Below are 15,941 nucleotides of genomic sequence, written 5' to 3' on the forward strand. Positions count from 1 at the left end.
AAACAAAGTAAGGATTAAATTATCAGTCTAATACATCCCATTTAATAACTATTATCCGCGAAGATAAACTAAACACGCGAGTAGGGGGAAATAAATGAGGTACGGGGGGGGGGGGACGTAGCTACAGAGAGACAAAACGGGATTAACTTTTAAATCGAAATTACAACGGCGCTCAGTCGAGGATAAAGAAAAAGATTAGACCGAGGAGATTCCCCGTATAAAATAACCCGCGAAAACCTCGTTAACGAGGCAGCAAGCCCGTTCCAATTAGAACCAATTTTCTTTTAACGAAAAAAATAGGTTTTTTTTTGCCTTTCCTTCAATTACTTCGACTAAATATAGAGCAATTTACTAAATGGAATTCCCTTCATTGTTATAGTTAGATTCGAACGACAATTTGGATATAATTTAAACCCGAATTTTCCGCCTACGATCATTGCCGACTTACTGGGGAACAGACTTCACCAGTTGGCGTGGCCTTACCTCCCTTAAGCCCTAATCCAGTCCTTGAGCGGCGGGATACGGGATGACATCACCAGACTGCCTATCTCGTACATCGATTTAATAGGAGGGATTAAGATGACGTCTACGGCCGTGAGTCACCCACGTGACGTCAGGCTTTGAACTTCCAACCCGTGTCAACTTTTGTTATTTAAATTTTGATGAACTAGACTTCGATAAACGTAAACAAAGAACGATAGTCCAGACAGCGTGCGAAAATGATTATCATTTTAAGAATATCGTTTGTTTAAAAGACAATTGTCCGCCACTTAGAACTGACCTCGCATTAACCGCTTAAACACTGAGACGAAATTATAACAAATTACTACGTTACTTCTAAATAATAAATACTATGATATTAGACCGTAAATAATAAATACTATGATATTAGACCGTAAATAATAAATACTAAGATTTTGTTGAATTTATGAAATCCTGTATCGTATAGGTCAATCCAATTTTGATGGTGAACGTAGTTAACCACTTATGCGAAAAGTTACTACACTTTGATCTTAGCCGAGTTTATTATTCAATTCCAAAAACCAAATACTTTATACGAACTCATCTATTTTTGTTTTAAGCGAAAATGTACTATACTATCTTAGCCCAACAACGAAAAAGCTTATTATTCCATTTCAAAAACAGATACTTATATTTATACGAAGTCATTAATTTTGTTTTACGCGAAAAGGCACTACACTTTGACCTTAGTCCAACGACTAGGTTCAGCATAACATTTTAATTATTAAATAATATAATATATATGATATAATATATACATATATATATATATATATATGCTTTACATTTTTGCAAGCTCAAATGTTTTTAATTATTTTCCGTATTTTTACACTTATATTTTTAATAATTAATATTATCAGCGTATTTATGTGCTCAATTTGTAAATAACACACGCAATCTCTAAGAATGTGCATTAAAAACTTTAGGGTGTAAAAACATTGATTGAAAATGAACGTCTAAAACACCGAAAATGCGCATTAAAGTTGAGCGTGTAAAAACACGGAGAATGTGCGTTAAAAATTTTAGGGTGTAAACCCGAAATTTTTTAACGCACATGCTCAGTGTTTTTACACGCTCATTTTAAACGCCCATGCTCAGTGTTTTTACACGCTCATTTTAAACGCCCATGCTCAGTGTTTTTACACGCTCATTTTAAACGCACATGCTCAGTGTTTTTACACGCTCATTTTAAACGCCCATGCTCAGTGTTTTTACACGCTCATTTTAAACGCACATGCTCAGTGTTTTTACACGCTCATTTTAAACGCCCATGCTCAGTGTTTTTACACGCTCAAATTTTTAACAATTCACATATTATCAATGTTTTGCACGTTTAATTTTTAATGTGATTTTTAAAGAGAACCACATTGTAGTTTCTTATAAATCTTATATCCACTAATGACGCGTGAAATTTAAAAATCACGAAAAATCCCGAAGAAAGGTGCGAGAAAGAAGCAAGTACTTGGAGATGGGGGCTGCGTATGAGATTAGAATCTGCACTATATCCTGAAAGCGGATGAAGCGCGAAAACGTTCTTTCTCATGCCAAATTAAAGGTAGCGGTTTTTGAGCTGAGGGGGATACGTGGGGGATAGCAATGTGGATCACTTTTTCCACGAATGACCAGATCAGGATCTTCTAAGCGATGTTTACGTTAAAGAGGAAGATGTTTTTCACAAAAATACTCCGTAGGGGGCCGGGTAACCGGCACACTTTCCAGTCGAAAATTATCCAAAAAAGAAACTTAACGGATAACCCATCACCACAGCCTCCTTTCACGCGATTTCCTTTAAACGGAGGCGTCGTTTTGGGGACAAAATGACCACTTTTCCCACCGATATCCTGGTTAACTTTCGCTTTAAAAAAAAAACGAAGATTCGGGTTAAGTAAATAAATTATGGACGACTAACTCCAATACCAAAAAGTTTATCGATAGGAGGATTGCCGCAGTTTTTTCAGATTCAAACTTACCGATTTTTAGAGATTCTCTCTTATTTTATGCAAAAAACTTATAAAGTCATTGATCGTGTTAATATTAAATCTATATTTTTGCTATATTACTGGATTCGTACAATTGTTTCAGAGATAATTTCATTTCCCTGACCATTTTATTTGATGTCAAAAATTTTATATTTTTTAGACTATTTTAATAAACGTTTTTCAAAATTAAATTTCCCGACTATTAAAATAATTTTCGTAAAATTCCCTAACTTTTAAATTAGTTCTTAAAATTACCTGACTTTTAAATTAGTTCTTAAAATTACCTGACTTTTAAATTAGCTCTTAAAATTACCCGACTTTTAAATTAGTTCCTAAAATTACCCGACTTTGAAATTAGTTCTTAAAATTACCAGACTTTAAAATTAGTTCTTAAAATTACCGAACTTTAAAATTGTTCCTAAAATTACCCGACTTTAAAATAGTTCTTAAAATTACCCGACTTTGAAATTAGTTCTTAAAACTACCAGACTTTTAAATTAGTCCTTAAAATTCCCCGACTTTTAAATTAGTCCTTAAAATTCCCCAACTTTGAAATTAGTCCTTAAAATTCCCCGACTTTGAAATTAGTCCTTAAAATTCCCCAACTTTGAAATTAGTCCTTAAAATTCCCCAACTTTGAAATTAGTCCTTAAAATTCCCCGACTTTGAAATTAGTTCTTAAAATTCCCCGACTATTAAATTAGTCCTTAAAATTCCCCGACTATCAAATTAGTCCTTAAAATTCCCCGACGTTTCCCTAATTTTTAGACCTCGATTATCCACGTTTTCCAGGTGTTCTGGCAACCTGGTATTATGAAATATACGCGCTGAACAAAGTCTATAGCCGAAATTAGAATGCACCCAGTAGCGTCTTGAGGGGTCAGACTAAATACATTTTCGGGGGGGGGTGCCAATGAAGTACAGCCCAAGGGTTTCTTTACGCCCATGCCTTCACCAGTACTCCAGAAAAATGGGAAAGGTTTATTTTTAGCGAAGCGGGAGTCTTTGATTAAAAATGAATTGAGAGGGAAGGGTTAAGGTGAACGATATATTAACGTCCACAATTTGGAACGGTATTAAAAAGGGCGTCTTAACAAGTTCTAAAACCCACGCGTTTCCGAAATCTTCTCAGTTGGTGGGTTCAAAGAAATTAGCATCCGATTCCGTTTTCTGTCTGTACTTTTTCAGACGCGTGGGATAATTGGCTCAGAATGTCAGAAGGTCGATTTTTTTCGCACTAAGGATTGAAAAATAACGTTTTTACCGTAATGCCGTAACGGAGATTTTTGCGATGATAATTTCATCTAGTTTTTTATATCTGTATAAATAAAATTAATATAGACGCTTCCAATAACAATTATTTATTTTCAGGGTGACCACTGTAAAACCCCAAAATATTTTTAAGAATATAGGAAATTCAACAGTTGATTTATAGGAATATAGGAAATTCAAGTTGATTTATAGGAATATAGGAAATTCAAGTTGATTTATAGGAATATAGGAAATTCAACATTTGATTTATAGGAATATAAGAAATTCAACAGTTGATTTATAGGAGAATATAGGAAATTCAACAGTTGATTTATAGGAGAATATAGGAGTATTTTCTTTGATAATATATGAACATATAGGAGTATTTTCTTTGATAATATAGGAACATATAAGAGTATTTTCTTTGATAATATAGGAACATATAGGAGTATTTTCTTTGATAATATAGGAACATATAGGAGTATTTTCTTTGATAATATAGGAACATATAGGAGTATTTTCTTTGATAATATAGGAACATATAGGAGTATTTTCTTTGATAATATATGAACATATAGGAGTATTATGTTCGAGGGGTCGGACACTTGCCATTATTTTGTACGGGATTTCGGGATTTCGTAGAGATTTTGGCGATTTTATCAGTACTTTTTGAAGTGATTTTGGGATTTCAATGTTAATTTACCATAGAGAGAGTTGAAAGATTTGGCGATTTTCGACAAAGTGTACGGCATTTTGGTAAATGTCCGACCCTTCGATTATGTTTGATAATATAGGAACATATAAGAGTATTTTCTTTGATAATATAGGGACATATAGTAGTATTATGTTTGATAATATAGGAACATGTAAGAAAAATTTGCATAAATAATATTTAAATTTGTTTTAATATAAAAGGAACTTCTTTTAAGCAGGTGATGATATTTTTAATTCCGTTCAGAAGCAGTTTAAATTTTATCAAAGAGATTTAGTACATCTGTACTACGAAAAGCGAACTAGGCACGCGGAAAATTCGAAAAAACCGCGCGAAATACAAAATAATATCGAATTATAGGAAAATATAGAAAAATGGTTAATGGCCTAGGATTTCTTCTGCCTGTTTTCCTTTAAGTTTACTTCCCGCCGCGCAAATATCCTGGTGGTAGGCCAACATGTTCTGCGGTTGGCCTACCACCAGGATATTTGCGCGGCGGGAAGATAACTTAAAGGAAAACAGGCAGAAGAAATCCTAGGCCTTTAAATTATAGGAAAATATAGGAAAAATTGTTAAATTATAGGAAAATAAAGGAAAGCATTGAAATATAGGAAAAAATTATAAAATAATAAAGGTAGAATGGTCACCCTGGATTATACGCATTTCTTCATAAATATTTCATTACGAATAAATATCTTGATATAAATAATTTTACAACTTAATAAATTAATTATTTAAATCGGTTATTAAACTCAGAATTTATTAAAGTTACTAAATACGCTCTTCATTAGTTAAATGGAATTATGAAAGAGTACAGAATACTTTAGGGGGAATTAATTATAATTAATTGAGATTAAATAAAAATTAAGTTTATCGGGAAAAATCTGTAAAATAAAATGTGGTTTAAACAAAATTTTTTTAATATCAAAACTTTAAATTAAATGTTTCCACGCACAAAAATCATTTAAATCAACAAAGTTAACGGTTAAACTCGCCTATCATTTTAAATAATAAGTGAATAAAATTAAAATATAGCTTAGTTAAATAAATGGTGTTCAGGGTTAACGTACAATAATCCTTACCATTAATACATCAACAAAGGTCAAAAAAAGCGACAAGCGCATCGAAACATCCCATCGCGTGGTTAATATCTAACATTAAAACCACCAAACGGAATAAATGACTTTGAACACGGGGGTTAAATCTTCATTTCTCCTTTTGCTCGTCTGATTGATTTATCGAACATTGGCCGGAGATTTACAAGCAGCGTGGAGCGCAGACCAGTTTCTCTAAAAGCGCCCATTACGAAGATTTTGTCTCGAAATACGTCTTAAAATTGATAAGAAAAGATCGGCCATAGTTGGTCCTTGAGTTGGTCCACCTTTTAGTGGGAACGTAGCTAAAAACATCCCCCCGAAAAAAAACGCCGGTGAATGGACTTTCTAACTCAAATCCGGATCCGCAAAAAAACAACAATGATTCTTTTTATATTTTATTTTTCATTGACTCGACTATAAATTCAATTTATTTAAAAAGTCACCGACTATTCCGTTTGAAGTTGGTGGAAGGGGGTACAGTCATCGCTTACCGAGTCGATAGGTTGGTATCGGATGACGCGGAGATTTCGGGTTCGGTTCGTTAAGCCCCGTTTGTATACAATGTATGGATGATTGAAGGTAGATTTCTAAGCGGGGGTTTCGGAAGCCAAGCGTCGCAGTCGTTTAATCACACGCTAATCGACCTTTCTCCCGGAACAATTAATGGCCAGCTTTAATTATTCGGAGGATATCGCTCGAGCAATTAAAGCAGGAAGGATTATCGCAAAACGGTACAACAGGAAATCTGCCTTCCAACATCGCGCGTGCCGATCATTGTAAACACGTGTTTTCGGGAAATTTACATTTTGAATGGGAAAGCTTTCTATTGTTTTATTATTTTTCTGCTCAACATTAATTACAAAATAATCCGAACTGACACTAGATTAATCTCTTGTTAGTGGGATTTATTTGAAAGGGATTGTTTTAGAAGGGTTTTTGTTTAATGAATTTCGATATTTTACGGGTTTATTTCGAAGGATAATTTTAGAATTGTTTTTATTCAATTTTATTCGAAACGGTGATGTTTGAACTTTTATTCAATTATATTAAAAATAATTATGTTCGAACTTTGATGAATTAAATCAAATAATTTTAAATAATTTGTGAATTTTAGAATGTATTTTAATTATTTTCGAAATGTTAATTTTCGAGCATTTTCGAAAGGATTAATTTTTTAATTTCTATGAATTTTAAAATTTCCATTATTTTTGAATTTCTGTAATTTTGGAAATGATAATTTTAGAATTTCTATAATTTTGGAAATGATAATTTTAGAATTTCTATAATTTTGGAAATGATAATTTTAGAATTTCTATAATTTTTTAATTTCTATTAATTTAAAATTGGTTATTTTCGAATGGATTAATTTTTTAATTTCTATGAATTTTGAATATTATTTTCGAAGGGATAACTTTAAAACTTTTTGTTTTCTTTCATATCTCAACGATTAAAGATTAGAGCCTCCAATTAACGTCAATAAGCTTTTTCCAGTATCCGGTTTGCACAACACCAATTTCTGTCGTGATAATAATAAAAGGGAGATAAATTGAAACAACTCGAAAATATTTTCGCGCTGGATGAGAACAAAAACTACGTTCGTTTATTTTAGTTTCGTTTACGTAAATTATTTTCGAACAACAAAAAACTCAACCCAAAATAACAATTGAAAAGAAGACAAAAAGAAACTGTCGATCAGACAAACGACAAAAATAAACACGCTAGTGCGTCAACCAATTTGGGCTAACATCTATTGTCGTGTTGGACAAATTGGTTTTTTATTACCCAAAATGATTCACATTTATATTCTTGGTCATTTTTTTTTAAATATAATACCTGGATTGTATTTGTACTTAGAGAAAATGGAGTATTTTGATAAAAACTAAAATGGCGTTTCTTCGCGGTCTGCTCCTCTCCTTAAAAGGAATATGAACTAAATCGAAAAATAATCTACTAACGCACGCTACGAATTGCTTTTAACGTTAGTAGCGCCAATCACCCCTAGCTTCTGTTTAACTTGGTGGCGGAAATATGAAATTCGATGATCCAGCATAAATAAAAATCAGGCACCACCTTAGGCCCGAGTCATCAAGCGACTTTTAAAGCCATTAATTCAGGTGGCCGGGTTACAATGCGTAGGAAAGTGGTGGCAAGCCCTTCATGCCTACACTCACTATTACCGTTAACCTCTACAAGTTTCTATGGAAAGGGGAAACCGAAGAGCTCGGGGAAAAATCCCTTAAACAAGTAGGGCGAGAACTTGCAAACTCTACCCAGAAGGAGTTGTTCCGAGTTTTCACCCAGTGCCACAATAAGGGATCGAACCTGGCTCCTCTCGTTGCGAGGCGAAAGCGCTAACCACTCCACCACCCCATCTGTTATCTCATTGGTTGAAGCCAATTGATGACGTGACGGTGGCAAAACTAGACCATGTTCTCAACATGGTAATTTTCCCGAAGTAGAAATTTTTTATTTTTGATAAAACGAAATGAGTGATTGCAGCTTCTTATTGACGGAGTTCGTTTACACAAATGGCGACCGAGTTGTAGGACCAAAATATTGGCTTTTCTCGTGTTTGCTCCATATCTTAATGATGCGCTGTTATCGATAATAACTTTCCTTATTGAAAATATTGACATGCCAAACGCATTTCAACAACGAAATTGTTTCGTAGCAATTTAGCGGAAAAATAAATGGATGTGCCTCTTAGAAAAATTATAAAACTTTTCAGAACACAAAAAATATGTAACCTTAATCGTAATTTATATAAGAAACAGTTTAAAACGAAAAAAATTAAAATAAATTCTTTAGATAAATTTTAAATTTAAATTTTGCTTAAACAAACCAACATACGTTACCTTAACCGGAATTTCAAAATGACAATGACCTCGCGACGAGTTTAACGAAATACCTTAAAATAAATTCAACGTGCCTCTTAGAAAAATGTTTAAATTTAAATTTTGCGAACACGACCAAAAATATCATACGTAACCTTAACCGGAATTTAAACAAGAACGCGCGGACGTAAGTTGACAATGACCTCGCGACATTTCGCGACGAACTTTTGTTAAGTGTCATACACCCAAAATATTGCGTAACAACAAAGGTACAAATTTCCATACACAAGCTACGCCCTGCGCGGAAAATTCTTTCATTAATTGAACACTCCCGGAACAATGGAAATTTTTTGAACAAACAAGGAAATTGAGATGGGAACTGGGAGATAATATTTTAGGAATTTCCAAATTGAGAAAGCTAATATAAACACACGAGTCAGTTGAAATTCCAGATTAAATATTTTTCCCTAAAGACAATAAAAAGCCCATTTAAAATATGGTTGAAGTTTTATTCACGAAATTATACTATAACTAAGGTTGATTTAATCTGATTTAAATCAAATGTTTTTTAAAGAAATTATGGATTTAAATCGGCTATGATACTTCATTTTATGAAAGAAAATTTTAAAAAGTAGGTTATGTGGCAATGTTAATTCAAAGCAAACATTTACAACTAGTAATTAAATTAAATTATTTTCCAGAAAAATTAAAAATTGAAATATTTATTACTTTTTAAAGAGATTTATTCTAGTCTAGTCTAGAGGTTAGAGGTTTAGTTTAATTTTTTTAATCGACCAAATGAGGCGAAAATGCCGCCAAATTTAAATTTGAGGACAATATTTGGCTAATCATGGAATGAAAACCTGTTTTTCCTTTTTTTCGGAAAAATACAGAACATTTTCCGGAAACAAAGCCTCAGTTATTTTCAGGAAAATTGTCCGATTTACAACTCTAAATTAAATAAAATAAAATAAAATAAAATGTGTTTATACTTTACCCAAATTAATTAATTTATCAACAAAAGAGGAATAAAATGTTTAAAAATCCATAAAATCAAAACGACAATTACAATGAAAAATACAATTTAAATCAAATATTTTTTATTTTTAAAAGTATAATAAAAATAAAATATCGAGTAAATTTCTTCAGTCAAAACTATAATAATAGCCGATTTTAGGTACTTTTTTTCGAAAGTACAATTATCAGAGGATTACAATGGTAACATTGAAGTGGAGTTTTATCTAGAAACAAGATACTGATTGCCTTGTTTTTTGAAATGCAAGCGTACACAATAAAAGAGAAATGGGGAGGGGGAGGGGGGCTATCTGGCCTCAAAAATTAAACTAGGAAAACGCCCCTCGCCCGATCAAGTAACCCAGCTGACAGAAATTAACTCACGGATTAAACCTGATATTTATCATATTTATTCTACATACCGAAAATTAATTTTGGCGTCTTTAAGATTTCTCTAACGACGTTGCCAGAAAAATTTTCAGAATCAAATTCCCTGAACATTTGAAGAGATTTTCCCTGACTTTTTAGGCCAAAACTTTTATTTTATACTTTACTTTTATCAGAAGTTAATAAATTTAAATTGACTTATATTTCAGTAAAAAGATTATTGCAATATTGAAAAAATTAGCCAAACTTTCAAGGAAATAAATGATAATCACAGAATTTGTCATAGATCTAGAGTAAAATTACCTCCAAAAGTCAAAATTAAAATTTAATTCCCTGACTTTTTACAAATTCTTAAAATTTAATTCCCCGACTTTTTACAAATACTTAAAATTCCCGGACCTAGTTTCCCTGACTTTTTATACCCATTTTTAAATTCCATGATTTTCCTGACATGTGGCAACCCTGACTAAGATTAAAATACCGTTCCACAAATACCATCTTTCTTTGAAAAAAGTTTAAATTCGACAAAATTTATTATAGATTAGTATGATTGCGACGTCATACAACGCCACCAACTTCGGGTTATAGTTTAAATTCCCTGACTTTTCTCAAATTCTTAAAATTTCCTGATATTTCCCGGACTTTGTACGACAAATCTTTCAAATTCCCTGATATTTCCCGGACTTTGTACGACAAATCTTTCAAATTCCCTGATATTTCCCGGACTTTGTACGACAAATCTTTCAAATTCCCTGAATTTCTATGACATGTGGCAACCTTGTTTAAAAATGGCCCAAAATCAATTCTCAGACTCGATAGAAATATTTATCTCGCTAAATATCAGCTCAAAATCTTAACGGGTTAAGGCAAGTGATCATTTTAACTCGAAACGCTTCGAGCAACTCCAAAATGAGCGGAGCCAGCCCAACAATGAATCAAATTGACACACTGTCTACAGACCAAAGCTTCTTTGGAAAAAAATTTATTTAAATAAAGTGACATTAAACATCGCGTGCAGCAATTGGAAATAACCCCACCCTATTCTCAATTCTAAAATTCCCAGACGGTGAATTCGACCCCTCCCTTCTAACCCCCACAAACCCGGTATTTTATTTGCCGTAGATTTATTCAGGGTTAGAAGTTTCGAGTTTCTAGCGAGAGCGTGATAATCGCACGTGCCCGCCATTTTAAAAATGATGGAGAGGGATATAACTTAATTACGATTCTCTTCAATCGAATTAAACGAAGACGCGGCCAAGAGCAGCGGATGGGGGATCGACCTGGGTGGCAACCGATGGATTTGAATATTGATTCGCCGTTGAATATTATATTTTTGGGAATAAATCAAAATGCCAGCCAATAAAATATACTTTTACTACCCGTACCAGGATTCCCCAAATTTTAAGTCTACCGCTATAAATTCTACATCGATTTTCGCCAGGAACGTATTTATGTTACCTAGAACGCGCGAATCGGTTGGCAATATGCTTTGGTTGCTCGGGGGTGCGGCCTATTTTCGTTTCCATAGTCACGAGTGTATATCGGCAATGATTATTGGCTAAATATGATCGTGAGTTGCCTCGTGATCAGTGACGTAGAATGACGTCAGGTCGGGTGTATTAAGACGGGTTTAGTTATGTAAACATAATAGGGACTTGGCAGCACGATGTCACGCCGTACCTTTGGCCATGGCCGCCATGCTGGTATACCTTTTTTTCCAATTTTAAAAAGCATGGGTGACGTATTATCTACGTCATGCTGCCAAGTCCCTATATAATTAGAAACAGTGTACCTAACAAAGACCGTATTTAGGCTATTGAGAGCGACATCTTACGGGCGATTTTCTGGTCAAAATATCTAAGAATCTACACCGGTATCTACCTTCTGTGGTTCCTTGGGTATTATCTTAGCTTAGCTTAAATAAATTAAAATCAGCTTTAATTAAAATGGCGCGAGCTAAATCATAAGTTAAACCGAGCTTTTCATTAACTAATTAGAGACATTTTCCCTAAAGTTTAGAAGAAAACATTATGAATGATACTAGATGGAGATATTCAATATTGCAAATGAAAGTATTTTTCTCGAAATTCAAAAATTATCGTCAATTATTATAACGCTCAGGCAGAGTTATAGAAAATAGTGCACTATATAGTAACCCCATTAAAATTATCGTACGGCCTACAAATTGGCTCAACAATTATCGACGTATACGATAACTATCGTATGACCCCATAGATGACTAAAATTATCAACGTATACGATAATTATCGTATGACCCCATAGATGACTCTAAAATTATCAAAGTATCCGATAATTATCGTATGGTCCCATAGATCACTCTAAAATTATCAAAGTATACGATAATTATCGTATGGCCCATAGATGACTCTAAAATTATCAACGTATACGATAATTGTCGTACGGCCCAAACTTGGCTCCCAAATTATCGATGTATACGGATAATTATCGTACAGCCCGAACTTGGCTCCCAAATTATCGATGTATACGGATAATTATCGTACAGCCCGAACTTGGCTCCCAAATTATCGATGTGTACGGATAATTATCGTACAGCCCGAACTTGGCTCCCAAATTATCGATGTGTACGGATAATGATCGTACGGCCCAAACTTGGCTCCCAAATTATCGATGTATACGGATAATTATCGTAAGTTTGGCAAGCGTGAAACCCGTATAAATCGCTTATAATAAATTTACATAGTCGCGCGATAATATGGGAAAACGGCCGCCAAAGAGAGCGATTGAAACGGGCAGGCCAACCTAATATAAATTTAATGACCCATTTGACGCGCAAACTACCTTGGCAAGACGAGAAAAAGGTCGACATTTCTCACCGTTGTTGCTCAATACCCGTTAATTGCATTGTTACTTAAAAACGACCTTTAACAGCCACCCTCCCCCTTTTTAATAATAAAAATATCTAACAACAGAAGTATATAATATATTTCGTACGAGAGAAGTAACTATCTTCCGATATTTGATAATGTTATTCACTCGAAGAAAATGTGCATTATGTAGCGAGTTTTTAAAACCATTTTTTAGACAAAATATGGTTAATAATTAATTAATTAAATAATTACGTCAGTCAGAGTAATACGTAATAATAATTATTATTATTATAATAATAGGCTAGGCTAATACCATTGGCACCATATTAGGCCCAAGTCATGTAGCAACTTTTAAAGCCATTAAAGCAGGTGGCCGGGTTACAATGCGTAGGAGGGTGGTGGCAAGCCCTGCATGACACGCGAGCCAACAGCTCCCTACACTCACTATTACCGTTAACCTCAACAAGTTAGTTTTATTTACCTGATTTTATACCCTAACATAGCGAACAAAATTAAATTTTCATCGATCCATTAGATCTAGATAGAATAATTCTGTCATAAGGTTTATATTATATACTTCTGATAACAGCAACGGTATAATATCTATGGATATTAAAAATTGAAGATAATAAGAAATATCACGTGAGTGTCTCGCGAATCATACGTCATTGTAGATAAAAGATAATATAAAAAGCTCACCTGTATTCACTAATAACGTTAAGTAGAGTTTGAAGAGAGGGGGGGGGGGTTGTATCTGTTTGATGATTTGTAGACGCGTTGAGATGGGCCGACCAGTCAAGGATGTCGAGAGGATGAGGACGGCTACCTGACGTCACTTCCGGCACGAAGGCAACCCATTTCACGCGTCGATTTTCGCAGAATACCTGTAAGGCGAAAGAGTAATTGCGTTTATTGTATTAAGAAACTGCACGAAAAAAAAGGAAACTATTGCTTTCGCGTTATGAAACATCTTCTATTCTAAAAGAAATCTAAAAACACCCCTTTTCTTTTGTAGGAAATACGTGAAAATTCTAAACTTGGCCTTTGTACAACTGCAAATTGTAACCTTTGGGGGGGGGGCGATTTCATTGTTTAGTAGAGTGATGCCCCCCTCCCCTTCGCGTAAGGTACGAGCGATTTGAAAATAAATTTAATAAATTTCCGTTTTCCTTATCACATGTGACAGACACTAAAATTATGAAATAACTTCAACGGGTAGACACAATATTCCATGAATCCAATCTAGTTTATGGTCAAACCTATTAAGGTAATTTAAATTGTTTCCTTAAAGGGAAAGTTAAACAACCATAAAGAATTGATTGTTAGCCATTGAAGGTTTCTTCAATTTTATATTGCCGGAAAATGGAAGACGAAGAAATGTAAACAAAGCATTCCATGTTTTTGTTCAAGTAAATTTTAATACCATAATTTGTGTATTTTTAAATGAAATTATAAAGTATTTTAATTTTTAAGGGCACCGATGTTTCCCCAAATTAAAACGAGTTTTAAAATTGAAATTTAATATTTTGTGTATTTATGAGTAAAATTAAATTTCAAAGGCACCAACATTTCCACAAATTTAACCAAATTTTAAATTTATATTAATTTTCTTAATAAACGAAATTACGTAAACTTTAATTTCGAACGTTTATTTCCCAAATTAAAACAAATTTCAAATTATAAAAGTACCTAAAATTTTGTGTATATTTATATAATTAAATTAAAATTATAATTTATCTATTTTTTTAGAAAATTTATGTAATGAAATTAAAATTATAATTTATCTAGTTGTTTGGAAAATTTATGCAATGAAATTAAAATTATAATTTCTCTAGTTGTTTGGAAAATTTATGTAATGAAATAAAAATTATAATTTATCTAGTTTTTGGGAAATTTATGTAATGTAATTAAAATTATAATTTATCTAGTTATTTGGGAAATTTATGTAATGAAATTATAATTATAATTTATCTACGTTTTTTGGGAAATCTAGTTTTTTTTTAATTTATGTAATGAAATTAAAATTATAATTTATCTAGTTTTGGGAAATTAATGTAGTGAAATTAGAATTAGAATTATTCTTGTTTTTTGGAAAATTTATGTAATGAAATTATAATTAGAATTTATCTAGTTTCTTGGAAAATTAATGTAATGAAATTAAAATTATAATTTATTTATTTTGTTTTGAAAATTTATGTAATTAAATTAAAATTATAACTTATCTAGTTTTTTGAAAATGTATGTAATGAAATTATAATTTATCTAGTTTTTTGAAAATTTATGTAATGAAATTATTATAGTTTATCTAGTTTTTTGAAAATTTATGTAATGAAATTATAATTTATCTAGTTTTTTGAAAATTTGTGTAATGAAATTATTATAGTTTATCTAGTTTTTTGAAAATTTATGTAATGAAATTATTTTAATTTATCTATTTTTTTTTAATTTATAAAATGAAATTAAAATTATAATTTAACCAAGTTTTTTTGGGACGTTTGTGCAAGGAAATGAAAAGTAAAATTAAATTTCAACAAAAATTATAATTTCCCCAAATTTAAAGAAAATGCAGTAAATGGGGAGTCACAAATGGTTAGGCACACGCTGATTTTAGGGGGTAATTAAATATTTGTGGCCCCGTTAATTAGAAAGGAATCGAAGGAAACGGAAATGGTCCGGCTTGAAACGGAATTCGCCCTTAATTTAGCATAAGACGTTTTCTTCTTCGGCGAGTCTTATCCTGTATATTAATAGACACTTTGAAAGGAGGAATTTTAAACAGCTCTAACGGATTCTCGAATTAAAGAAAACGTAATTATATATTCGGAAGATGTTGGAATAATTTTAATAGCCACCTCATCATCATCTTCGAAACATCCTGTTACGTTAAATTCCCTTTTTTAAATCGAGTACGATTCCTTTCTCTACACGTCTACGCGTACGTCAGGGGAACTGCGCGCGGAAAATGGATCAACGATTTAACAGTGATATCATAAGAGGGCGCAATATTTTCTGAGTCAAATTCCTCGACTTTATCTGGCAATTTTCCATGACCGTTTTAAGGCTAAAATAAGACAATTTTTACATTATATTCTACTTTTATCAGTAGATAGTTTTAACTAAAATACACTTTTTTAACGTTGTATTTAATAATAATAATAATCAGCTAGGCTAATACCCAAGGCACCGCCATAGGTCTAAGTCATCAAGCGTAGGAGGGTGGTGGCAAGCCTTGCATGTCACGCGAGCCAACAGCTCCCTACACTAACTATAACACAATATATCAGAACTATGGTAAA

General features: G+C 32.7%; 1 protein-coding gene across 2 annotated transcripts in view; it reads right to left on the minus strand.

Annotated features, from left to right (window-relative positions):
* Positions 1 to 15,941, minus strand: part of LOC149942713 (uncharacterized) — a 79,602-nt gene that overhangs the window by 55,093 nt on the left and 8,568 nt on the right. Inside the window, exon 2 of one of the 2 annotated variants that reach the window (XM_090179790.1) lies at positions 13,345 to 13,529. The gene's annotated coding sequence lies outside the window, so the exon portion shown is untranslated. Of the gene's footprint in view, positions 1 to 13,126; positions 13,145 to 13,344; positions 13,530 to 15,941 lie in introns of those variants that run through there. The other variant, XM_090179792.1, reaches the window with a different exon arrangement.

This window comes from Leiobunum rupestre, chromosome 6 (genome assembly GCF_980474605.1).
Source record: "Leiobunum rupestre chromosome 6, qqLeiRupe1.1.hap1, whole genome shotgun sequence".
NCBI classification, from domain to species: Eukaryota; Metazoa; Arthropoda; class Arachnida; order Opiliones; family Sclerosomatidae; genus Leiobunum; species Leiobunum rupestre.